The 26,507-nt window shown below is 36.8% G+C and overlaps 1 long non-coding RNA gene across 1 annotated transcript in view; it reads right to left on the bottom strand.

Moving 5' to 3' along the window:
• LOC147843449 (uncharacterized) overlaps positions 1-26,507 on the bottom strand; it is a 186,625-nt gene that overhangs the window by 152,380 nt on the left and 7,738 nt on the right. The window lies entirely within an intron of this gene.

Below are 26,507 nucleotides of genomic sequence, written 5' to 3'. Positions count from 1 at the left end.
AGCTGGTCCAGTGTTTTTCCCTCGTCACGACATGCCATCTCTTTTTGTAGTTCTGGTTTCAGAGCCTTTCTGTAGAGCGTAGTAAGTGGATCATCAGCCCAGCCTGTTTGCGCTGCCAGAGTGCGGAAATGCAGTGCGAATTCAGCTGCAGAGCGATCTCCCTGTTGGATAAACAATAGCTCCTCGCCAGCATTACGACCACCCTCAGGGTGATCGAACACAGTGCAAAAACGTTTGAGAAAGTCTTTAAACGAGGGAAATATCGGGGTGCTGTCTGGCCAAACTGCAGTAGCCCAGTCTAATGCTTTCCCTGTGAGCAATGAGGACACAAAAGCAATTTTCCATTCTCATCCTTCAACAGATGGGGCTGTTGGGCGATAAACAGTTTACATTGCAACAGAAAGCCTTTACATTTTGCTTGGTTACCTGAGAATTTGTCAGGAAATGCCAATCGAGCTCCGGAGACCATCGGGGGTTGTGTCACAACAGGTGGGCTCCGAGAGTAGTTGGCGGTGAGTTGCACTGTGGGAGCAGCTTGCAGGTTTTGCAGTGATTTTCACAAGTTCGTCTGTCAACTGAGATAAGTGCGTTAGTTGCTGTTGATGAGTGGTCAATACCTGAGCTTGAGCTGTGACTTCGTGAGACAAAACCTGTATGGCTGCGGGATCCATGTTGGGCGAAGTCTTCTGTAACGGGGAGACTGACACGGAGGGATCCATTTGCAGTATTTATTAAGTCACACTTAATCAACATACAACACGCACGACTGTGCGAACAAACAACATACACATCAATGAGAATGGGCTGGAGATGACAGACACAGAGTGATTACCAGGCATGGGTCAGAGGCAGGCAGCGTGATTCAGAGTCCGTGTAACAGGCTTTGGTCAAGGGCAGGCAGCGAGTATCAGAGTCCGTGTAACAGGCTTTGGTCGTGGGCAGGCAGAAGACAGAGCAGAGTCAGGAAACGGGCTGAAGTAGTAAACGGGAGATCAGGCAGGATAGAACGCTCAGAAATGCTGGCCGGGGCTAAACAAGACTTCGCACAGAAGAGAGAGTGTGAGCTGCTTATAAAGGGTACGTGGGTCATTAGCGGAATGGATATCAGGTGTGCTGGAATCAGAGTGGAGGGATGACGTAATGTTAGAAGTCCGGAGATGGTGGCCGCTGGCCAGCGAGGGGAATGACTGGGACCGAGTCGGTGACACTAACCAACAAATGATCAAAGAAAATGTATTAATGTAATACAATATGAACTGATTTTTACTTTAAACTGTAATTATTTATTATGTATTATTTATTAATCATTCATACAGTTCAATGAACGCAACCTGTGGTAGATTATTAAAGACACAAACCCCTCACTGCATGACAGCTGCACCTGTAGCAAACCTCTTAAGTCCTGCAGCGCGATGACTTTATGATTGTTTATGAGCGTCAAAAGTGGCGGATCTGTTCGGCAAAATAATTAACTGCGTGTCACCGCATCCCAAATGATTTACGTGAAGTTTATTTATAAACTAATTTCCAGAGGATCACGTGATTTTGATTGAACACGGCTGGTTCTGCATTAGCATGTATGATCCACCAATCACGGCATTCCTAACCCACTGTAAAGAGCCAGGGTTTCCCACTACAGTCATCTTCAATTTGAAGAATCCCCCCTTCCACCCTTACCTCTCCAGCTTTCCCTTCAAAGGGTGGCACGGTGGCCCAATATTTAGCACTGTAGCCTCACAGCCAGAGCGTCACCGGTTCTAGTCCCTTAACAGGCCAGCTGTCATTTCTGTGCATAGTTTGCATGTTTTTTCCGTGCTCGCGTGGGTTTTCCCCAGGTTCTCCGGTTTCCTCCCACATTCCAAAAACATGTACTACAAGTGAATTGATCAATCTAAATTTAGCACTACAGTCAAACTCTCATCCAGCAGCACAAATTCTGTGAGTTAGCCCTCAAACAGGAGGAGTGAAATGTTACAATTCAGCCCACAGTCGGGGTTAATTGTAACGTTATAAAATGAGAATTATGACATAAAAATGGATTTGAAAGCTTTTTATTCAGCATTGAGCTTTCAGTATAGTTTGTGTGTCTCTGTGTTACAAAGCTGAATGAAATGTGCAAATGTGCATCAGCTTCAACAATTGAACACTATTTTTGTTTGCAGGCTTCATGAGCCCACAGAGGTCAAACACTGAACTCAAACTACTTTTGACTTTCTCTTTTATAAGCTATAGCAATACTGAAATTAAATCATATAAATACAGTTTTAAATCTGCTTGAGGTTGGTGGTAACATTTCACTGATGTGACTAGCAAGTTACTAGCTTTTGTTGTTTCAACTGACCCAGCATTATGTGGCCATGAATCTGTTCTCCTACAGCTAACAGCTAAAACATTATCACCAACAATGTGGATTAAGTATATCCACAATCAGACACACAGATTACATGGGTTTAACTACAAATCAGGCAATGATATCTTAAAAATAATTAATTAGCTAATCTTAGCTGAAGTGTAGTTTTTCTGTCTAATATCTGCTGTGTCTGTCACAGGACTTTTTCATATGTGGTATGAGGACTAAAATGAGCATGTGTGAAGTGAATCAGCTGATTTGTAACTAGTTCCTTGTTGTAGAGATTTTAAGTGTTACAACTATCCCCGGTCTCTCTCTTCAAATCTAAGAGCTCTATTTTGACGGTCCATGCGCAGAGCGCAAAACGCAGGGCGCAAACGCTTTCAGGGTGTGTCAGAACGGATTTTTGCTAATTTAAAGACGGGAAAATCTGCTTTGCGCCGTGCTGCATGGTCTAAAAGGGTTGAGTTTATTTTCTTAATGAGTTATTTGTGTGTTTTGAGAATAAACCAATCAGAGTCTCATCTCCCATTCCCTTTAAGAGCCAGCTGCGTCGCGCCATAAGCGCATTCGCTATTTACAGGACGCAAAAGTAAGTCTAAGTGGAAAAACTGAGCATTTTACTAGCAAACAGTTAACAGTTAACATTTTTTTAACAGAAAACTGTTAAACAGAGCATCTACTGCATGAGAAGGAGAGATAATCGCGATTAATTGCGTTTGTTAAGCGCAAATATTCGTTTCAAAACTATTTCTAAATTCAGTTCTAATTTCCAGCAAACAAATAAATGAACAATAATAACGAAGTGTGTTCAAAAACCTGAGTTATATCCTAAAACACATGCTGTGCCCCATATGGTCTAAAACCTGACAGGTGGGCAAATCTAAGCTTGTTTTTAATAAAACAAATATAAATATGGATAAAATAAATAATACTGCTAATAATAATAACATTATACATTATATAAATTGTTATGAATGAACTGAAAAAGCCCCCCGAGATGAAGAAGACATAAAAGCAGTGATTTTTCATATTTATGTAGGCTAGAAAATAATATGATTTGTAATATTTTAATCCTTTATATTTATATCCTATATCTATTCTTATTATATCCTATATCCTTATTGTTTATTTTTTTCATATGTAAAGATATTTGCCTATTTGCCTATATAAGATATAATGCCTATTGCGCCAAGCTGAAACTAGCAACAGACTATTGCGCCGCGCCTTGCGCCGCATTGCGCCGGGTGTATGATAGGGCCCTAAACATTAACTTGTATTTGAAATATAATGTTCACAATTACAATTTAAATTAGATATTAGATCTGCTTACAGCGCGTCATTTACAGTATGTGTTTCAGAAAAGTGAGTGATTATAAATACACTGACCAATTCATAAGTGATTTATCAATTCATACATGCAGCATTTCCATGATTTGGTGGAATTGAGATCATATCATAAGTAAACTGTGGAGTTTGTGTAAACTGTGCATCCGACCACCGTTTTTCAGGTCGACTTGGGTAAGGTTTGCAGGTGCTCCGTCTGTGCACAAACTTCCATTTTGTGTTTTTTCAAGGTTCAAACATGGTAAAATTGGCTTTAGTCTGTTCTTCGACCTGCACCATTTAACAAACTAAATCAAAAGCCACACCACTAGGCTATTTACAAAACAAATATATATCGAAATATGTATCGGCTATACATCGAAAACACACATTATTTTACACAACTATGAACACGTTAACACGTTTGTGATAATTATTTCACCAATGATGCAGCTTGTAGAAACTCCTGAGTTTGCAGTAACTGAAAAGCAGTTCACTAGTGCGTATCTGCTCGAGAGCTCCACAGTTTTTTTCAATCATAGCATCTGATGACATGATGCACTAAACATACTAATCATAACAGTGTGATCATACAGTACAGGGAACAGCAAATGCTGATCACATCGGTGTTATCATACGCATCAAAGGGTAAAAGGGCGTTCATATATTTTTAATTATTATTCTGTGATTCCTCCGTGCACCACTAGAAGAAAGCCTGCGTACCACACTTTGAGAACCACTGGTATAGATAGATAGTTAGGCCTTGTCTGTGTCAGGTTTTTCCTTTTTCAGCTAATGGAGAGCAGGCAGAAGAGGGAGACTCAAAAGAGCATCGGTGGACATTTATCTAGAAAATGCTGGAGAACAGCAGGTAGGGCTCTGTCAGTACTGTCTATGGGTGCGTTCCAAATCACATACTTGTACACTATTCTATGCCATTTTGTAGTGTAAATGGTGTAAGTAGTGTGTTCACACTGAAATATTCTTTTTTTTCAGCTTTTTTGCCTTTATTAGATAGGACAGTAATGGGACAGGAAACGAAGTGGGAGACAGAGAAGGGGGTAGAGTTGGGAAATGTCTTCATGCTGGGATTCGAACTCGGGATGCCCTATTGTGCTACTAGTTTGCTTTCAAAGAAATCCATTGAGATTAAATAAAGACCTGATATCTTTCTCTTTGACAGGTTGGCATGGAGCATGTGGAGGAACAGGGAAACGCACCTTAGTAATGACAAGTGCATCGTAATAAATTAGATACAGACTTACACTTTTTTAGGTTGAATCAAATTAACTTTATAAAACATTTAAAATCATATACTTTCATTTGTACATACTAGATGATTGTCTGGAATCTCTTTAAGTCAGATAAATGTCTTGTTTGCGGCAGGTGTTTCTTTTTCCTGTAATGGACACACAACAGACAGAAGAAGGAGACTCAAGAGCATCGGTGGAGATTTGTCTGAAAACCGCTGGTTAACAGTTTATGCATTTCTGGAGTTCAGCAAGCATGTAGAGCTCTGTTAGTTGTGTCTTTATCTTTTCCAGGCTGGAGTGCAGCATGTGTAGACAAATAGGAATCACACACCTCAGCAATGGACACTGATGGTCAGGAATATCCTTTAAAGGCAGATGAATGGGTGCATGGATGGATGTTCTTCCAAGTGGAAGGGGGTGGTGGTGGGCATAGATTGTTAGATATATGTCTTGTCTGTGGCTATTATTTACAACTACAACAGGCAGAAGAGTCAGACTCACGAGCAAAATGGTGTATATTTATCTGAGGAACACTGGAGAACGTTTGGTTTATTGATGCAGATCATCCAGCAAGTAGAGCTTTGTTAGTCTTGTATTTGTCTTTTGCAGATTAGACTGGGGCCTGTGGAGAAATGGGACTCGCACCTCAGCATGACTGGAAACTGATGGTCTGGGCTGCGTTTCCCAAACAACGAAGTAACTCGCGGCTAAGCTATAAAAGTCTGATGCATCGTTTGAAAAAAGAATGATGTAGTGACGAGTGTTTCCCAAAACTTGTAGTTTCTCTGTCGCAGATCCATCGCTTAAACCAGGTTAGTTATAATTATGATAAAATGCCCGTAATGATGCTCTAAACTACTTTTTTAGAGAAGACAAACATAATTCCTTTGTGCAAATTATACACACTGTAACCAAGGGGGGGACACAAACAACTGAGGTTGGATCCACATGCAGGTTTATTCAGTGGTCAGGCTAGCAATGGTCAACACAGGTGCAAACAGATGTATAAAAGCAAATCCAGAATCGCAGTCAATATAACAAGCTAGAAGTCGAAAGGCATGCGGCAGACAGGGACAACTAAATAACAAGGCTAGGCAACTACACGTGAAAACAAGGCTAGGAAAATGCGTTGTTATGTCACTGTGGCAGAAAAAAGACTCGGCAAAGTGAATGAGTGTGTGTGCTGCTTAAATAGTGTGTGCAATCAGTCTCTGACAATCCTCAGGTGGTGCGAGTGTAATCAGTCTAGATGAGGAAGCATGTGTGTCTGGGTGAAGTGCATGTATGCAGTTGTAGTCCATAAACTGGCAGATTTGTAGTTAGAATGAGAGATAATGTTTAGAGGTTTAGAGGTAATAATGGTTAGAGGTCGCTGGTGATTGTGACACGCGCACACGCATTTAAAATAGAATTTAATATTAGATTTAGTAAAAATATGCACTCGCTTTCCATATTAACTGAAATATATGTAAATGACACAAACAGGGCTAATGTTTGTTTACTAATATTATTGAGAAGTTAAACATTACACATTCTATTCTAAAACATATCACTTACAAAAGCTAACACGTATTCTAATATCATATAAATCATAAAAATAAATAAATAATAAAGGCTATTTATTATAAAATGAAATGTAATATTAATTATTTATTAGAAATGAAAAAATCATACGTTAATAATAATATTAATGATGATGATGGTGATGATGATGATTATTATTATTATTAGGTAGGATATATACTTTAACACATATAAACCACTGCAGAAAGTTCTAACCAGCAGGCCTATGTCATATACAATACAGATACTTAATAAATAACCCACTATAAATTGAAATAATTAATGTATGCTTTTTGTTTTCACAAACTTTGAAGACGTAACATAAATTTTGCTTTTAAATAATAGGTCACCTATAGCTTTCGTCATGAGGCTTGTTCAAAATGACATCAATGTTTTCAAAGTGCACTGCGAAGGGAGCACAGTTGTAAACTGTAAGATCTGTAAGATCACGAAAACTGAACTGTAAAAATAGTTTGAACGCAAATTACACCTAAGAGAGATGACTTTAATGTTTTTTTTTTTTTAATAATTGTAACTTTGAATGTTAAAATGTTCTAAATGAATAGGGCATAGGGGGATAACTGAGAATAGAACACAGTCAGGAACTGTTTCTAATTACAGCTCCAGAGCTGTAGTTTCAAGTGCTCAAGTTTGTGACGCAGTTTGTGAATGTTCTTTGGAGCGATGGATTTGGGAAACGGCAAATTAACAAACTATGTTTATAACAATGGAACTTGTGACCTTAGTTGGCTAACAATGGTTTTGGGAAACGCACCCCTGGTTAGGTATTTTTTGGATGAATGGATGGATGATAGATTAATGAATGAATGGCTGGTCAGATGGTAAATACAGTAGATGTCCTTCCAAGAGGAAGGGGGTGGAGGTGGGCATAGATAGTTGGAAAGATGTGTGGCAGCTATTTATATTGTAGTTGATGTACACACAACAGACAGAATAGGAGATTGACCAGGGGTGTCGCTAGACCCCATATACGGAGACACGTGCTCCATTAAAGGGGGCAATGCAGTAAATAAAGCAACAGTTTAATCGAGAACAAACTGACGCATGTGTGCAGAAAACCACTCTTGTGTGCCTCACGCACGGCTGCTTCTGCTTCTGCTGTGAATCCCGGTTGTTTAACATGCACACTGAAAAAAATACATGCCACTCATAAAACCAGCAGAACAGCCTTTAATGCAATGGTGTCTTCGCTCAGTAAGTTTTGCAAGTCTGCAAAACTACTGTTTAAGTAATATGAGGATGATCATATTTTGACTATACAAGGCTTTTTTTGTATGAAGCACAAAGGAGAGATGATGAATGAGTCAGGAAAGTTAGACTTAATAACATTATTTCTCGGCCATCAGAGTCAGGTCTCAGACAACAGATAATTCTATACATTTTTGTTTTGTGTTTCTCAGAATTCTCATAATTTAAAATTCATGCAAAAGTTTTTTAAGAAAATTTAAAATCAGTTGAATGTAAAGACACAACTGAGTGATAGATTATGAGAGTGATTCGATTAGGTTAATTATTTAGGGAAAAAAGTATTATTATAATACAAATATTAAATAATAATAATAATAATAATACTTTTATTTATAATATAATTCAAATTTTAATGTAAAATATTCAGTATAGCTATTTATATATGGGTAAATAAATGTTTTTTTGGGTGGGGTGAGGTTGAGGGGGGCTCATGGCCCAGTAGAGCTTTACCCCTGAGACTCACAAGGGGAACAGTGGAGATATACTGGAAGACCTGGAGCTCGGCAAAGAGGTAGAACTGCTTGAACAGACTGAAAAATGGAGTTAGTTTCCAAAGAAATGTAGTAAGATTAATTATAGACCTGATATCTTTCTCTTTGGCAGATTTGTACGGAGCATGTGGAAGAACAGGGAAACACACCTCAGTAATCACAAGTGCATCGTAATAAATTAGGTACAGCCTTACATTTTTAAGTTGAGTCAAATTAACTTCATCAAACATTTTAATTTATTTATTTACATTTTCACAGAGTGATAGTCGGGTATTTTCTTTAGATAGGATGGATGGACGGACGGACGAATAGATAGTATCAAACAAGCAGGTAGAGCTCTGTTGATGTTTTCTTTGTCTTTTACAGAGTGGAGTGGAGAATTTAGGGAATCACATCTCTGCAATGATGAGAAACTGCTGGTCAGGTATCACCTATCACCGAAAGATGTTCAAGAGGAAGGGGGTGGTGGTGGGCTTGAGCTGGGCTCAGACTATAGGAGTTTTAAAAACCTAACCAATAATGAAATCTGGTTGCTGTGAACACATGAGGAGAATCTTTGGCTAATTTTTTAGCCCACCTCAAATCTTAAATGTGTGCTAAGTACAAAATATGAAAACTGCGCCACAGAACACAAGATATTAAGGTTATCGTGACCGATGGAGCACATCACTCTCTTTATCAATAATTACCATTTATTACTATACTAATATTAGACCAACTGCCACTACTGGCAAAACACTCTCATGCGCTCAAAATACATTTGGATCCTGTTTGAGTAGCTGTTAGTGGCGGTGATAAAGTTAAATAAATGGTGACCAATATGAATTATGTCCAGTAAGGGTGTTCGGCTCTGGGTTCTTCGGGGTCGACTGCTATTCTCTTCTCCTAATTTTGGAGTCGGTGGAATCGGCTCAAGAATCGACACCTTTTACATTCACTTAAAATAGCGCAAGGATTAAACATGCTGTATCATATCGTTCTTTATACAAGCAGTTCTCCTGTGGTCAGACAAAATCAGCATTTTAAATCATCTGCAGTCGAAATAAAATAATAATCCGCCTATACTTTTTTTAATTTAGAAAAGTAAATTGCAATCTTTGAGACAGAAAGTTAAAACATCAATTTATTATCAAAATATTTAATGAAAAGATGTGTAGCAGCAGTTCAATAACAAATTAAAAAACACCCCAATTGAGCCCAAACAACGCTTAAATAAAAATCTAAATGTTTGATACATAAACACAGAGCATGAGTGAACAAAATAATCAGGAATAGTAATTTTTTCTGCAGTTCTTATGTAAGTTGATCCGCTTCCAATTTAGAAACAGACTCAACTCCCATATTTCTGTTCTCAAGTCGATTCCAGTACTAGGTTCATTGAGAGTCGAGGAGTCGACTCCCCGTCCCTAATGCCCAGACAAATGTCTAATAATAATAATAATAGGCTTATAATCTCTCCATCATGCCACGATGTGCTGTGCATTCTTGCTCAAAAGCTAAATTGTTACCTGTTGCACTGCCTATATTGTGTAGAAAAATAATCTGTTATAGCATATAGAGCTACTCTATGTTGGTTTACGGCACTAGACACAGGCCTCACAGGAAAGATATATCTGTAATTTCTAAAAGCACATTTTAATGTTGAAGCTTTTTGTTTTTTGGAGATAACTAGCAATTTAGTAGGCATAGCTACCCAGCTACATCTGGCTCATAAATATTCACACACAGAATAACGTTAGTGGCTAATGAAAACTGATCATTTAAGCTTATTATAAGGAGGTTGTTGTCCTATCCACAAACGGAATAACTCACTTTTTTAATTACTTATTATTAATTTAGTAATATTTTACCAACTGCCACTACAGGAAAACACTAATATCCTGCACTCGAAATAGGCTACACTACGTCTCAGTTTGCGTAGCTGTTCATGCAGTTAGCCTGTAAAATTAAATTAACACACGCAAGTTGAGCTGCAAGTGTCTTTTAAATTTGCTCTCACACACAAACATTCATTTCATAAATGCGTATTATATATAACTAATAATCATTGGCAATTGGGATGTTTATAAGGGTCTGACATGCAGGTAGTGGACAGCAGAATGAAGAAATGTTGATTTGATATGTCTAAACGAATGTTCAATTATAATTATATCAATTATTCACACACCCATACACTCTCACATTCACACCAATACACTATGGCCAATTTAGTTTATTCAGTTCACCTATATCGCATGTCTTTGGACTGTGGGGAAAACCACACGAACATGGGGAGATCATGCAAACTCTACATAGAAATGCCAACTGACCCAGCTGGGACTCAATCCAGCAACCTTCTTGCTGTAAGGCGACAGTGCTAACCACTGAGCCACCCTGTCACAGTGATATTACTATTTATGACAATAATTGAAATCTCTCCGTCTTGCTGCGATGGCTGTGCTGTGTTTGACTGGCAATAGCTCAGCTTTTAGATTGCTAGAGCCTCTTTAAAAGTGAAATTGTACCTGTCACGCATTTAATAAGCCCAGTAGTGTAGAAAAATAAAATAATTCACTCAATCCAACACCCCTGATCTTCAGTTATCACTTACTGTCAAATTATTCTCATAGATTAAAATATTGTTTACTGGACTAGGCTATATAGACGTTGACCTAATGATTTTATAGGCTATTGAACTCATTATATCCTCATCACAGAAAAATAAATAAATAAATGTATAAAAACACAGTTTAGTTTTTCTCAGTGGCTTTGGTGCATTTCTCACAACACTTTTTCCATTTGCACAACAGTTAATGCATTTCTCAAAACAATTAGCACAAACTGCAAAACCTAGTTGATAACCTGAAAAAGTGAATCACTTACTCAAAATGGATAGCTCATTCCTCAAAAGCAAGTATTGATGTCAATGAGAGTGTCAGTGTCATCAAGAGGAAAAGTCCTGACACCATTGTTTATTCACAAGATAGTCAAATGGCTTTGTCATGTTTTCATTATGACAGTTTGCTCTATTTTTTTTTCAATGCAATAAAGTCTGATTTTGGTGACACTTTCTGAAAATGCTCAAGACAGCACTATATACTATTTGCTCAGCCATTTGAAAACTACAGTAAAGTTAGACATCACTGCATTTAGTGAGGAATCTGATTACAAGACACTGAATATGTATGTTTCACATTTTTACTGCAGATGCTCTTTGCAATTCTAATTTATTCACAGCATTGGGCAAAAGAATAAATACACTCTTATTTACAACAAACATAAACTCCCTTTGGGCAGAGCTGTGCACAACTGTAAACAATATGTGCTGTGCACAACTTTCAAACATTAAGTACAAATTGCAACTGAACCTACAACATACACAGGTCTGTAAATCATTCATGAAATTGTTCAATTTAGAAGACATTTTCTGGAAAATAAAGATGTAAAAGTTTTAATAAAATTTTCTTGTCAGATTTCGACAACTAGTTCAACATTTTTGTATGTAATGACTCAAGTAATGAGATGAGGACTATTAGTTTTTAAATGAAATGACTTTTCAGTATTCACAAGTTTAGTTTATTTTGACTGACATGACATAAGCGAATAATAATTTTATAAACAGCAGAGAATTGTATGAAAGCAATTGATACATGTCCAAAAGCATTCACAATTTGTTGGAAGGAATGAGAAACTGCTACTATGATGTGCACAAATTACTAATAGTTTTGAGAAATGCATTAACTGTTGTGCAAATGTAAATAGTGTTGTGAGAAATGCACCAAAGCCACTAAGAAAAACTGTAATATGTTGAATCATTTTGGGTTTTGGAGATAACTGGCAATGTTCTAGTGCCCGGCTACACATGTGTCATCAATATCTGCACACCGCTATAAGAATAACGTTAAATCTGGCTAATAATAAAGGATAATTCAAGCTTATTATTCAAAAAAATGATATATTTATTTATTTATTAAAAGCAACATGATTCTCTCCAGCTCATGGCTTTGTTAATACTGAATAGGTTTGAACTGCTGTGATTAGCCCGATTTCAAATCCTGGATTTCAATCATGTCTGTTATGATCAGGGAGGCTGCAATTTGTGTTCAAGATGGCGAGGTGCAAGATTCTATCTTTAAACGGCTCACATTACCAGATAATCTGCGCTGAGAACCGATCAAAGTCCTCGACAAGATTTCATCTCCGATTCTCAGGAGGTCAAAATAAATTGGATTACAACTTCTGTAGTCTGAGCTCAGCTTTAGATAGATAGATGTATTCTCTGCGGCAGGCGTTTCATTTTCAGGTAATGGACACACAACAGACAGAAGAAGGAAACTCACAAGAGCATCAGTGGAGATTTGTCTAAGGAACGCTGGAAAACATTTAGTGCACTGCAGGAGTTCAGCAAGCATGTAGAGCTCTGTTAGTCGTGTCTTTGTCTTTTACAGTCTGGAGTGCAGCTTGTGGAGAAATATAGGAATCACACACCTCAGCAATGACTGGACACTGATGGTCAGGAGTGTCCTTTAAAAACAGGTGGATAGGTGCATGGCATGAATGTCCTTCCAAGAGGAAGAGGGTAGTGGTAGACATGGATTGTTAGCTAGATGTCTTCTCTGTGGCTGTTATTTATTGTAGGTAATGGACATACAGCAGGGAGAAGACAGAGACTCACAAGAGCATCAGTGGAGATTTTTTTTTTAATTGCCGGAGAACCGCATGTGCATTGCAGGAGCTCAGCCATCAGTTAGGGCTCTGTTGGTGCTGTCTTAGTCTTTTGCAGATTGGAGTGAAGCAGAAGGAGGAGAGTCACAAGGCAACAGTTGAGATATATCTGAAGAGCACTGGAGAAAACTTTGTTTATTGCTGAAGATCAGCAGCATGTAGAGTTTTGTTAGTCTTGTTTTTGTCTTGTATGTCAGATTACACTGGGGCATGAGGAGAAACGGGACTCACACCTCAGCAATGACTAGAAACTGATGGTCTGGTTAGTCATTTTACTGAATAGATAGGTGGATAAATGAATGAAAAATAGATGTCCTTCCAAGAGGAAGGGGGTGGTGGTGGGCTTAGATAGTTAGCTAGATGTCTCGTCTTTGGCAGGTGTTCAAGTAATTGACACACATCAGGCAGAAGAAGGAAACTCACAAGAGCATCAGTGGAGATTTATCTGAAGAACACTGGAGATTATCTTGTGCATTGCTGGAGTTCAGCAACATGTAGAGCTTTGTTAGTCGTGTCTTTGTCTTTACAGACTGGAGTGCAGCATGTGGAGTAAAATAGGAATCACACACCTCAGCAATGACTGGACACTGATGGCTAGAGGTTAAGTGTTTCCTTAATGGATGGATGAATTGAAAAATAGATGTCCTTCCAAAAGGAAGGGGGTGGAGGTGGGCATAGATTGTTAGATGTCTTCTCTGTGGCAGTTATTTAAATTGTACACTGTTAACCCTTGATGTAGATTATGCGGTAAATAACTCTAAAATAGCCAGTGTTCTGCTGTAATGAATGGAAACAGTATTTTACTGTAAAACCAGCAGGATTTGTATGTGTTGTGATTGGAAGTGACACAAACAACTGAAGGTAAGATCTAAATGCAGGTTTATTCGAAGGTCAGGCAAGCAATGGTCAAAACAGGTATGAACAGGTATGTGAGGGCAAATCCAGAGTCGTAATCGAGGTACAGGCAAAAGGTCGAAAGGCTGGCGGCTAAACAGGATAACGAGGATACTAAGCTAGATTAAGACACGGAAAAACAAGACAGGAAGAAACGCGTAGAATTGTCACCAAACAGTAAACAAGACTCTGCAACCTGAATGAGTGTGTGTGCTGCTTAAATACTGTGTGAAATATCAGTCTGTGACAAGTTTCAGCTGGTGATGTAATCAGAAAGATGAATGACCAGGCGTGCGTGTTTGGAAGAAGTGCATGTATGAAAATGTAGTCCTGGAGAATGCGGAAGTTGAGTTCATGATGATAGAGGAAACCAGCGATCTCCAGAGAATGATCGCTGGTTATCGTAACATAGCCCCCCCTCTAAAGAGCGGCTTCCAGACGCTCCAAATACAGTTCAGGCGGGAGGTGGAGCAGAGGCGGAACAGGGGGAGGGATGGAGGGCCAGGACCATGCAGCTGGAGCGTACCTGGGGCGTGAAGCTGAGGCAGGCCTGGAGCGTGGAGTTGCTGAAGGCCTGGAGCGTGGAGCTGCGGAAGACCCGGAGAAGGGAGCTGCGGAGGACCTGGAGCGTGGAACTGCGGAAGACCCGGAGAGTGGAGTTGCGGAGGGCCTGGAGCGTGAAGCTGCGGAAGACCTGGAGAGTAGAGCTGTCGTGGTCCTGGATCGTTTGACAATGGAGGACCAGGAGCGTGGAGCTGTGGAAGACCCGGAGAGTGGAGTTGCGGAGGGCCTGGAGCGTGGAGCTGCGGAAGACCCGGAGAGTGGAGCTGTCGTGGTCCTGAATCGTTTGACAATTGAAGACCTGGAGCGTGGAGCTGGCTGCGTCTCCAGCTGTGGCGCTGACTGCGGCGTCGACTCTGGCTGCGGCGTCGACTCTGGCTGCGGCGTCGACTCTGGCAGCGGCGCTGGCAGCTCCGGCGGTGGCAGTGACTCTGGCAGCTCTAGAGGATCTGGCAGCACTGGACGGTCTGGCAGCACTGGAGGTTCTGGCAGCACTGGAGGTTCTGGCAGCTCTGGAAGGTCTGGCAGCTCTGGAGGGACTGGCAGCTCTGGCAGCACTGGAGGGTCTGGCAGCACTGGAGGTAGCCTTTCAGGGACATGAACAGATTCAGGACAGGAAGCCATCTTGTGAGCTGGCATACTGGAAGCGGCCATCTTGTGAGCTGGAGGACTGGATGCGGCCATTTTGTGAGCTGGATGTGCGGTGGTGGAATGATCAGCAAGCCCCGGTGTTATCTGGTCTTGCTGTACACTGCCCCTCCCCAAAAAACATTTAGGAGTTTGAAATTAGGTCATTACTTTATGTAGCCATTACAGGTAGTAACTGTGGTAATAAATGGTAAATTACTGTCTCATCTACTCTGATGCTTTATGTGGATATTTATAGAGTTGCATTTATTTTAAGACAGAAAACAATGGTTTAGGCATTAACACACACATACACTGGCTGTCCGTCTTATTCTAAACACAAATGTGTTGTCCTTTAAGGGAGCCACAGGTGTTTGATTTGTTTACTTCTGAGTGTGCTCTATTCTCTGTCTGTCAGTTCAGATGCAGAGTCTGATGTGTTTTAAGCTCTAAATAAGAATCTACAATGAGTGTAAAGGAGTAAATGTGTTCAAATATTTTGAGGGTTTCTTAAATAAAGTCTTTGTGTTAAATCCAATTGTTGTTATCCTGAACTGTGCACTTGAAAGCTACATCGTTAGCTAGTTAGCATCTCCTCACACTTCTTACATGACTTTCATTGAAGTATATGTATTAATTGGACAACTCATCTTTAATGGTTTTGCCATAATGTACAGATGCAAACAGTGTAATGTGCCTTTCTGGAACTAAGCAGATTTTATACCCATTAAAATCCTTCAATTTGAATCTCCTCAGTTAGATAACGTGCACAGAAATCCTCACAGGGAATCATAACAGATGATCTATACTGTACAGCCATCCACACACAGACCTCCACTGTCAGGTCCCAAGTTGTGAATTTGATGCTGAGAGTTTTTCAGAGATGTTTCCACCTGTCGGTTCATATTAGCGACAATAGAAAAGTTTGTTGTCTTGAGCTTTTTTTAAGTAAATAATAATAAAAGATATTTGGATCCTTGGTGTTGCCGACTTTTGTTTTTACCATTATATTAAGATTAATCAAGTCAATCAATGCCACACTAGAGCTTATTCAAAGGCAAGTATTATCTATGGACAAGATACATTTGAAGGCAAAATTATTCAGCCTCTTTTGAAATTTCAATTATTTTCTAAAATATAAGTGATGTTAAACAGCGCAAGGAAATTGTCACAGTATTTCTTATAACTTTGTTTACTTTTCTTATAATTAACCTGACTTGCCTAGTTTAACCTAGTTAAGCCTTTAAATTGTATTTTAAGCTGAATATTAGTATATTTGAATATCTTGCAAATTAACTAGTAAAAATGTGTTTGTTTTTTAAATCTTTCCGTTAAACAGCACTTGCATTCATTTTTGCAGAGGCTAAATGAATTTGACTGGAGAACTGAACAAATTAAGTTTTTTAATTATTATTATTATATGTGTGATTGAGATAAATGTTGCCAGTTGCTTTGACAATGTGCTTTATACCATCAGTGTTGGGGAAAGATACTTTTAAAAGTAATGCAATACAATATTGAGTTACTCCCCCAAAAAAGTAACATTATAATGTAAAGCTGTATTACTTATACTTTATGGAAAATATTGTATGTTACCTTTCAGCTTTATTTGTACAGCGCTTTTACAATGTAGATTGTGTCAAAGCAGCTTCACATAAATAATCATAGTAACAGTTATAGTGTTTCTGCTGGGAGAAAACTATTATTAATATTACTATTATTTATTTATTTATTTTTTAATTCAACAATAAATGTTTTAAAAGAGAATTAATTAAACTAAGAAGTAACTCAAATACTCCTTAATTTGTTAAAGTAATGTGTTACTTGTTACTTAGAAAAGTCATATTATTTCATAACTTGTGTTACTTGTAATGCGTTACCCCCAACACTGTAACCATCGATGTCAAACTCAGTTCCTGGAGTTCCCCCCCTACTTCAACACACAAGTCCTACTGTATATACACTGCATGTGTTGTTCATTATTGAACCTTTTTGTTTCATTGTGAATAGAAAATGTCTTCATACCTGCTGATTTGTTTAATTTTGTCAGACATTTTCTGTTGTTTGTTTGTTTGCTGCCAAAACAATAAAATACATTTGTCTGAAGAATTGATTTGCTTTTTATTTTTCATAACAGTTCAGAAAACTGATTAATTTGAGTTAAACTACAATAACTACTGTATATATGATTTACCATTAATGTGTGTGCAGTAGCGATTATGCTGTGAGTACAGAACTACAGTACAGTAATTAACTGTAAGCAGTTTCCAGTTAGTTTCCGCTACTGCTCTGTTACAGTGACTAACACTGTTGCCAGTATTCTACTGTAAAAAAAAAAAGTCAAACCTGGTAAGATCTAATACATTTATTACAGTATTTATTATTTGTTAACATTAGTTAATGTAAATAAAGTTTCATTGTTAATTCACGTGAACTCACAGGACATTAACTAATATTAACAATTTAATTTAATATTACATTAATAATAAAACAGCCCAGACCTGGCAATGGTCATGCAAGCAGACTAGCTTTTCTCACACTGAAGCAAATATATGCATAAACACACTCCTCAAAGATCTCTTTTTTTAAATGAATATTTGAATAAATGAATGCTTTATTTTAATATATTTGTGCATAAACATTAGATCAGTCAATATCAAAGTCAAAACTGTAAACAAAAAACTTCAAAAAAAATCTTAAGATCACATTTAAAAAATGAGTTCACCCAAATGGTTCACGCCACTGGTACTTCACAGCTACTGTGGGGTCACCCATTGTGGAGAGGTCTCAGCTGAGATGCCCAACCAAGACAAACCACCTGATTCTGGACAGCAGAAGATTGAGCAGAAGCAGCAGAAGAAGATGTTGCCTGAATGACTGGAAGAAACTTCAAAATGACCGGAGTTACAGATGGACCAAGCTACTGTAAACTCTTCTCTGGAATAAATATAACACACACACACACATAGAATAACACGAAATAAATCTAGCAGACATTAAGAATGAAATATTTATAAGTCAAATATTTATTAATAACCTTCATTTAAAGAATATTTTAATAATAATAAAATAAAAAAACATTTTCAGTGTCTTGAAATGGCAGAGTCTACTTTCACTAAAACACATTGAAATGAAAGGATTATTTCATCAAACATGTAAAACTTACGATCCTGAGGAAAAATAAAAAGAAGTGACCACTATAAAGTTATTGGTTATCCTGAATTAAATTAATGCAAATTATTGAGAAAATTCCATGTTTAATGTTATAAAATTGACTCGAAAAAGTGAAAGATTTTCAATTCATCATTGTGTTAAATGTGAAAAGAAGCAAGTAAACACACAAAATAATCTACAATAGAAAGAAATTGATTTAAATGGCACAAAATGTGTAAATGATGACAAGTTTATTTTATATGTGTGAAAACAATTCAGCTTATTGTACTTTACTGCATTTATGAAAAAAAGATGTTTTAAAATAAGAAAATAAGAATCTTCAAAATAAGAATCTAAAACTTCCAGTAGGTGGTGGTAAATACACACACTTACATACCTTTAACTACACATGACATTTTACTCCACCTTACATATTACTCACCCGGATATATATAATTGTATAAGGGTCATTCTCACTATAAAGTGCCTTCGAGACATCAAAATGATAAAACTAAATTGTTTGAGAGTTTTGATTTAACCACAGTTGTTGTATTAATTAGAACTTAGACTGTAAGAAATGAATGTTGGTCAAGCTCCTGCCCTTTTTACAAATAATCTGCAAGTAGAAAAACAGTAAACAAACCTCACATTGTGTCAACCCTCACGTCCAGCAGTGAGCCAGTGCATCTGTGCTGAGCGGAGCAGTGGCCGGTCTTGGGTGAAGCAAACAGGTAAACCTGAGTTTCTCCAAAACACCCCCATATCAGCTGGAGTACTTTAGGGTGAAGTTGGCACTTTCCTGGGAGTGTGAGCTGCATGATATTCCTTGGTGCTTGCCACTGACATCCCTGAGACATGCAACAAAAACCTAAAATTAATAACAGAATTTAACATGAACCTGTTTATAATAAGAACAATTAAGAACAATCAGTAAATAAAAGTGAATAAAGAGTTAAATGTGAATTAGAGTTTTATAACAGATTTGGACAGTTGCACAGTTTAACCAAGCTTAATGTTGTGTTCAATGTTCTCTGTATTTCTCAGTTCTCCTGCATTTGTTCTGTTAATAGGTGTGGATGCCAGTTCACAGGCCAGTACTCATGAACTTTGAGAGACAGTTTTTGGGGAAACTGTATCAAAGATAGGGGTGTAACGATACACTCAAGTCCTGACGATGCACTGAGGTCTTATGAAGCAAAGGAATCTCTCTCTGTGCAACAAAGTGAACATTATTTACAAATGTATCATCTGTAATATCTCTGTGGTAAACAAACGTGTGATTTCACGGCCATGAAACAGCATTATCAGCGTAATACAGGAAAACAGAATTGACCTTTTTGGGTGAAAATTAACCTTATACAATAAGTCGAGTACTGCAAAAAAAAAACAAGTTCAGTATTGCAAGTCCTATCGTTTACACAAGCGATGCACATCAGCACATTTATATTTCACAGTTTCACATTATGATGTATCGTTATACCCCTAATCAAAGAAGAATGTAAAGAACACGCCTTGAACTCATTTTAATCTGTCTACTTTATATTTTCAGCTAATAGGCTGTATAATTGGACGTCAGGGCACCAAAATTAATGAAATCCGTCAGATGTCTGGGGCTCAGATCAAAATTGCTAATGCCATGGAGGGGTCATCAGACCACCAGATCACCATTACTGGAACACCTGCCAACATCAGCCTGGCACAGTATCTTATAAACGCCAGGTGAGATTCAAAGCAAGTAACAGAATAAATGCTAAACACAGATGTGAATAAAATGTATTTAATATATATATATATATATATATATATATATATATATATATATATATATATATATATATATATATATATATATATATATATATTTTTTTTTTTTTTTTTTTTAATACTGTAATCAAACGTAAAGGAATGCAAAAGTTTAAAGAAAAGTGTTATAGATACCAAGGCTGAATTTAATTGATGAATAAATAAAGTAAAATTACAACAATCTTTTATTATTACAGATTTATTTTTAAAGCTAAAGCTCACTTTTTAATGATCCTCACTAAACCAATGTTTCTATCTTGTCTTCAAAATTAATTCTATACTGATTGTTTTCAGGAAAATTATTATTATCTGTAGTAGTAGTAGTAGTAGTAGTAGTGTTATTAGTAGTAAACATAGCAGTAGTGGCAGCAGCAGTTTTTATTTTTTTTTCTTAGCAGTGTGGTTGAATTTGGTGGTGGTCAGTATTGCCAAGATAACATTTTTATTTTTTTGAAAATGCAGTTGCAGGAAAGAATAATTCTTAATTAAATCTAGTTTAGAATTATAGCACAGAAACTTAGCATGCTGAATGTCTAGCGGTTATTACTCTTATTTATTTCAAACTAATTGTTTTATTCATATTATACAGTATATTCAAATGTATTTAAGTTATCATACATGTAATGTGAGCAATAAATTGTATGAAAATATGCTTCATTTTAAATTTGTAAGTGGCGAAACGGGCAGTCATAAATGTTGTGATTTTGAGAAAATAAAATCTCATTTTAATTACGCTGTAAAAAGCAATTAGTTGACTATAAAAAGGTAAGTTAAGTCAACTTAATAGGTCCTCATATTTTTAAGTGAAGTCAATTGGTCACTTTTAAGGCAGCGGTTTTGATCTCTTCATTAAAGTAACTAATCGCTTTTTATAAGAAACAAAATGATGTTTTACATTTGAAGGTGACATTTATTCTTTTTTCGATTATATATTTTTATTTCGCTTTTTCAACAATTAACAATACAGAACATCAAAACAAAACAGCAAACAAACTAAATTAAAGCATACACCGTATATTAAATAAATGAGTAAAATTAAATTAAATAAATCAATAAAAAGGGAGGAGATACAGCATAAGCTAGTAGAAACAAAACATTTTGTCAAATCAAATCAAGTGGTACTGTTTTAATGTAGTTCAAAAATGGATTCCAAATCTTTTTAAATACTTCATCCTTTCCTCTCAAAGAATATGTGATCTTCTCCAATGGTATACAGTTGCAAACTTCTGAGATCCACAGTCCAGTTGGTACATAAATGTCTGTTTTCTATTTTAAAGCAGTGCATTTTTTAGCTATCGTCAGCAACATTTCGGTAAGTTTAATAGCATAATTATGCTGGAGGTTAGAATTTGTGTAATTACCCAATAAACTTATCTCTGGATCCAATGGAAAATCAATTGCATGAATCTGTGATATAATATTACATACTTGTACCCACAATACTTTCACTTTAGGGCACAGCCATGTAGAATGCAAAAATGTAGCTTCTTCTATACCACATCTGAAGCAGAAAGGAGAAATACTGTTTTTAAATTTGTGTAATCCGGATGGAGTATAATAAAGCTGGTGTAAGAAATTAAACTGGATTAGTCTAAATCTGGAATTCAAAGTTGAGGTTACCCCATCTCTACATAGCTGACCCCACAGGTCATTTTCTAGTGTTATCCCCAAATCCTGTTCCCATCTAGTTTTAGACTTATCTGGGTCAGTCAAAGGTTGTCTAAGCATCAAAGCATCATATATTCTAGAAACTGTTTTATGTAATGGTTTATCAGAGAAAACAAGTTCCTCCATAGCAGTTAAATTGGGTATCTTGGGATATTTTTTTAATTTGACCCTTAATAGTATATTAGTGGGACAGTCCTCTTTCATCTCAAATGTCTCCATATTAAGCCATGACGGGTAGGGGGTTTCAGCGGACATCTGTGCCAGATACCTGGATTGGGCTGCCCAATAATACATCTTAAAATTGGGGAGTCTAAGTCCTCCTTTGCTGTAGTCTAAAGCCAGTTTGTCAAGACCAACCCTTGGGGTTTTCCGATAGCAAATAAATGATCTCACTAGTGAATTATGAGAAGTCAAAAAGGATTTAGGTATTGATATTGGAAGAATGAAATACATATAAGAACCTGGGCAAAACATTCATTTTAACTGCATTAATTCTACCAGACAATGTGAGTGGTAAATCCATCCAATTTGTTAAGTCTCTGCCAGTTTTTTCTAAAAGATTAGCCAAATTAAATTTATAGAGATTTTTTAGGTTGCCGTCTACATGTATACCCAAATACTTAATGCCAGCAGGTGAGCATTTAAAAGAAAAGGTATTTAATGAAGTATAATCAAAACCTGATAATGGCAAAATTTCACTTTTATCAATGTTAACTTTATATCCAGAAAAAGTACTATATGACTGTAATACATTCTGTGAATTAGATAGGGAGTCTACAGGGTCAGTAAGAAACAAAAGAATATCATCGGCGAACAAAGATATTTTTTGTATTTCAGGGCCAGTTTTAAAGCCTTTTATGTTGGGGACACATCTAATAGCCTCAGCTAGAGGTTCAATCGCAAGGGCAAAGAGAGCTGGGCTGATGGGGCAACCTTGTCTACATCCTCTATACAAAGGTATTGAAGAAGAAATAATACCATTTGTAATAATTTTAGCTTTTGGGGATTTATAAAGTGATTGAATTAGCTCTATGTATACAGTTCCAAATCCAAATTTTTTTAGTACTTCAAATAAGTATGACCACTCAAAAGCCTTTTCGGCATCGAGAGAGGCGACTATCCCTGGTATATGTTTTTCTTTAGCAGTGTGAATAATGTTAAAAACTCTCCTCAGATTATTTGCGCCTAATCTCCCAACTACAAAACCAGTTTGATCTGGATTAATCAATTGAGGAAGTCGAGTTTCTAATCTTTTAGCTACCATTTTAGTGACTATTTTATAATCTACATTGAGGAGTGAGATTGGTCTGTAGGAGGCACAGTTATTTGGATCCTTGTCTTTTTTGAGTATTACTGAAATTATAGCATTTGAAAAGGAGTCTGGAAAACTTTTTTCCACCTTAGCCTGATTAAGAACTTCCATTAAATATGGCACAAGCAAATCTTTAAACTCTTTATAGAATTCTAATGGAAAACCATCTTCACCTCTTGATTTATTATTAGACAATAGATTAATAGCTTCAATCAGTTCAGAAGTAGAAAAAGGCTGATCCAGACTAGATCTGTCTTCCTCTGAGAGATATGGTAAATGGACTGAGGAGAGAAAAGCTTTCATTTGTAACTGATCTATACATGATTGAGAGGTATATAATTCTGTGAAATATTGCTTAAATACATCATTAATTTCTACCGGGTTTCATGTTTCCTTGTTACCAGTTTTAATAACATTTATTGTTCGTTTCTGTTCCTCTCATTTTAATTGCCAGGCCAAGACATTCTAAGCTTTCTCACCGAGTTCGTAATAACGTTGATTAGAGTAAATAATAGCTTTCTCTGCTTGGTAGGTGTTCAATTTATTGTATTCAATCTTTTTGTTTAGTAATTCTTTATAAATATCCTTTGTTTGCGACTTGTGGTACAATTTTTCAAGTACTAGTTTTTCAACTTCTAAAGTACTTAATTTGGATTTTTTGTTTTTTAACAGCCCCTTAATGTAGGAAACTTTTTGACCTCTAAGATAAGCTTTTAAAGTGTCCCATAATATAAAACTATTGGAGCATGAGGGTTTATTTGTTGCAGTAAAAATATCAATTTGTTCCCTTATGAATTTATGAAATTCAGGTTGTTTAAAAAGAGTAGGGTTTAGTCTCCACCTGTAAGTTCCTTTTGTTTTTTCTGGAATGGACAGTGACATTACAAGGGGAGAATGATCACTCAGTAATCGAGGGAGATATTCAACATCTAGCACTCTGTATAGAAGTTGAGAGGGCAACAAGAAATAATCTATACGAGTGTGTGTATTATGGGGATGCGAATAAAAAGAGTAGTCTCTTTCCACTAAATTCAGATCTTTCATAAATGTTGTAGTAGATTTAGCTGCTTTAGAAAGGGGCACTGGTGTCGTTGAAGATCTTTCTAGTATATTGTCTAAAACAAAATTAAAATCTCCACCTACCAGGAGTTGACATTTATTCTTGATTTATTCTTTGTAACACAGTTTGTTTCATTCAGCGCATGATATTCTTTGGTCTGAAAATGGTTGTTGATTACAAACCAGATGATAGTCAGTGTTTAATGATTTATTTCAGCCTTCAGAAGGGCCTGATTGTTTAATCTTTGACATTTTTACTTGGCTCGACTTCATTGATGTTGACTGTGCTTCAAGTAATTGTAATAGTTCATAAAGCAATGTACTTTGTTTACATCTTTGTTTATTACCGTGATGTGCTGCAGTGACTTGGATCTGAAAGTGTGACGGTGTCACATTCGTCCAGACATACTTAAGAAAGATTAATTTAATTATTTAAGAACTGACCCTTTTGGGCAACGCAACTGTGATTAAAGTAAAGCAGCAAGTAACAGAAGCTGATTTGAATGTAATGTTGTGACTTTTTAACAAGTCATTTGCTGTTAAATTTGAATAATAATAAATAATAAATATACTCAAGTTCTTTTTTTTCCAAACTTGGTTTTAATAGATAGTGACTACATTGTGAGTTCTATTGTATCTCTGCTGTATTTGCTCAATGTTACAGTTCTCTGTTCAGAATGTTTATTATTTATATCACAGAAATGGGATTCATTCAAACGTAATGTATTATGTATGGATTTCAGTGTTGACTGCTGTAAGATTTTATGTGATTAATAATATGACATAAAATCTCTTTTTTTCATTGCGATCTCATTTTCACGTCATTGCAAGGATACTTATGAAGGTAAAAAATGAATATGTATTTGCTTCTGTCATTTCTATTTCTAAAGACAGTTAATTTTGCTCCAGTGACTTATAATTGTATAATCATGTCTATATTCTTCTGAGTCTAAAATATTGTTATTCTGAATGTCTTGACACCCTTGGCAGTCTTTATCCAGTATAACATCATATAACAGGTTATGTCACCATATACAAAATAGATCCTCCGTTGTGCAAAGATAATCATTTATTTAAGGTCTTAGAAAACAAGAACTGACTACAATCTTTAAGTGATGATTGCTGCTGATTGACGCATTGTATGACTTAATTTCTTGATTTTTCTTTTAATAAAGTCTCTTGGTCTCACGTAGGTTTTGTTTGTTTTCTGTGCCAGTGATTTATACTTGAATATGTTTACGAGGTGGGTTGTTAGCCCAACGATCAACCCTCAACCTGGAGGACCAGGACATACACACATACGGACAATTTAGCTTACCCAATTCACCTATAGCGCATGTCCTTGGACTTATGGGGGAAACTGGAGCACCTGGAGGAAACTAACGTGAACGAGGGGAGAACATGCAAACTCCACACAGAAATGCCAACTGGCCCAGCCAGGACTCGAACCAGCGACCTTCTTACTGTGAGGCGACAATGCTAACCACGGAGTCACTGTGTTGCCCCAGCGTGTATATCAATTAAGAAAAAAATATATCAGCATTTAAATATCTACTGACTAATTTAACTTTTCTCTTTTCGTCAGATGGGTTCAGGTAGTGCCTCTGTCCTGCTGCGCTTCAGGAGAATTCAGCATCACAAGCAAAATGACCACGTTGAGTCAAATAACATATATTGATCAATCAGTGCGGTTGTCAAGGCAGAATCTCAAGCACAACCAATCATTTTAAATGACATAGTGAATCATTTAAAGAAATTTAAATGTTAAGTTCAGAGAACTTACAATAAGAATTAAAAGTTTGTTGCTGCCTAATGGGTAAGTTAAACACACCTTTGATGCCAAAACTTGGTATTTTAAATAATATCAAGTTATATTAACTTAATATCTTTAATAATGACTACAGCAGGGTTTACAGTGCATAATCAGGGCGGATTAAATCAATAAGCTAACTAAGCAGTCGCTTAGGGCCCCAAGGAAGTCTGGAGGCAGACAATAAACACTAATAATGTCATTTCCTGTCATATTTTGCAGGATAAGGCTCTAACAAATACATTTTACCTTAATCAGTATGTGTGCAATTGTGTCCCCCCACCCCAATCATGGATCAGTCCAGCAGTCAAATCAGATGAAAATTAAATCTTTTAAAATGTAGAGATTGTGTTCAGATAAAAATATAGAAAGCAAGACAGAGTGCTATAAGATAAAGACAGCTAAATAAATAAGCAAATATGAAAAGTGCTTATTACTGTAGGACTTCTGGGTCTCATGACTCGAATTGCTTAGGGCCCCAAAATCACTGAATCTGGCCCTGCTCATAACAAACAATCATCATGATCACAGTAAAAAGTGTAGAGTAAACAATGTTATTAACACTATGAGCTGTATTTGTTAAAATAAATGTTAAATTATTGTGTGTTTCATTAGAAAAACTGTTGAGATGATGAAAAACACGCAGTCTTATACGTTTTAGTTA

The sequence above is a fragment of the Danio rerio genome, chromosome 6, assembly GCF_052040795.2.
Source record: "Danio rerio strain M-AB ecotype USA chromosome 6, GRCz13ab, whole genome shotgun sequence".
Taxonomy (NCBI): Eukaryota; Metazoa; Chordata; class Actinopteri; order Cypriniformes; family Danionidae; genus Danio; species Danio rerio.
This window is presented reverse-complemented; position numbering and strand designations above follow the sequence as displayed.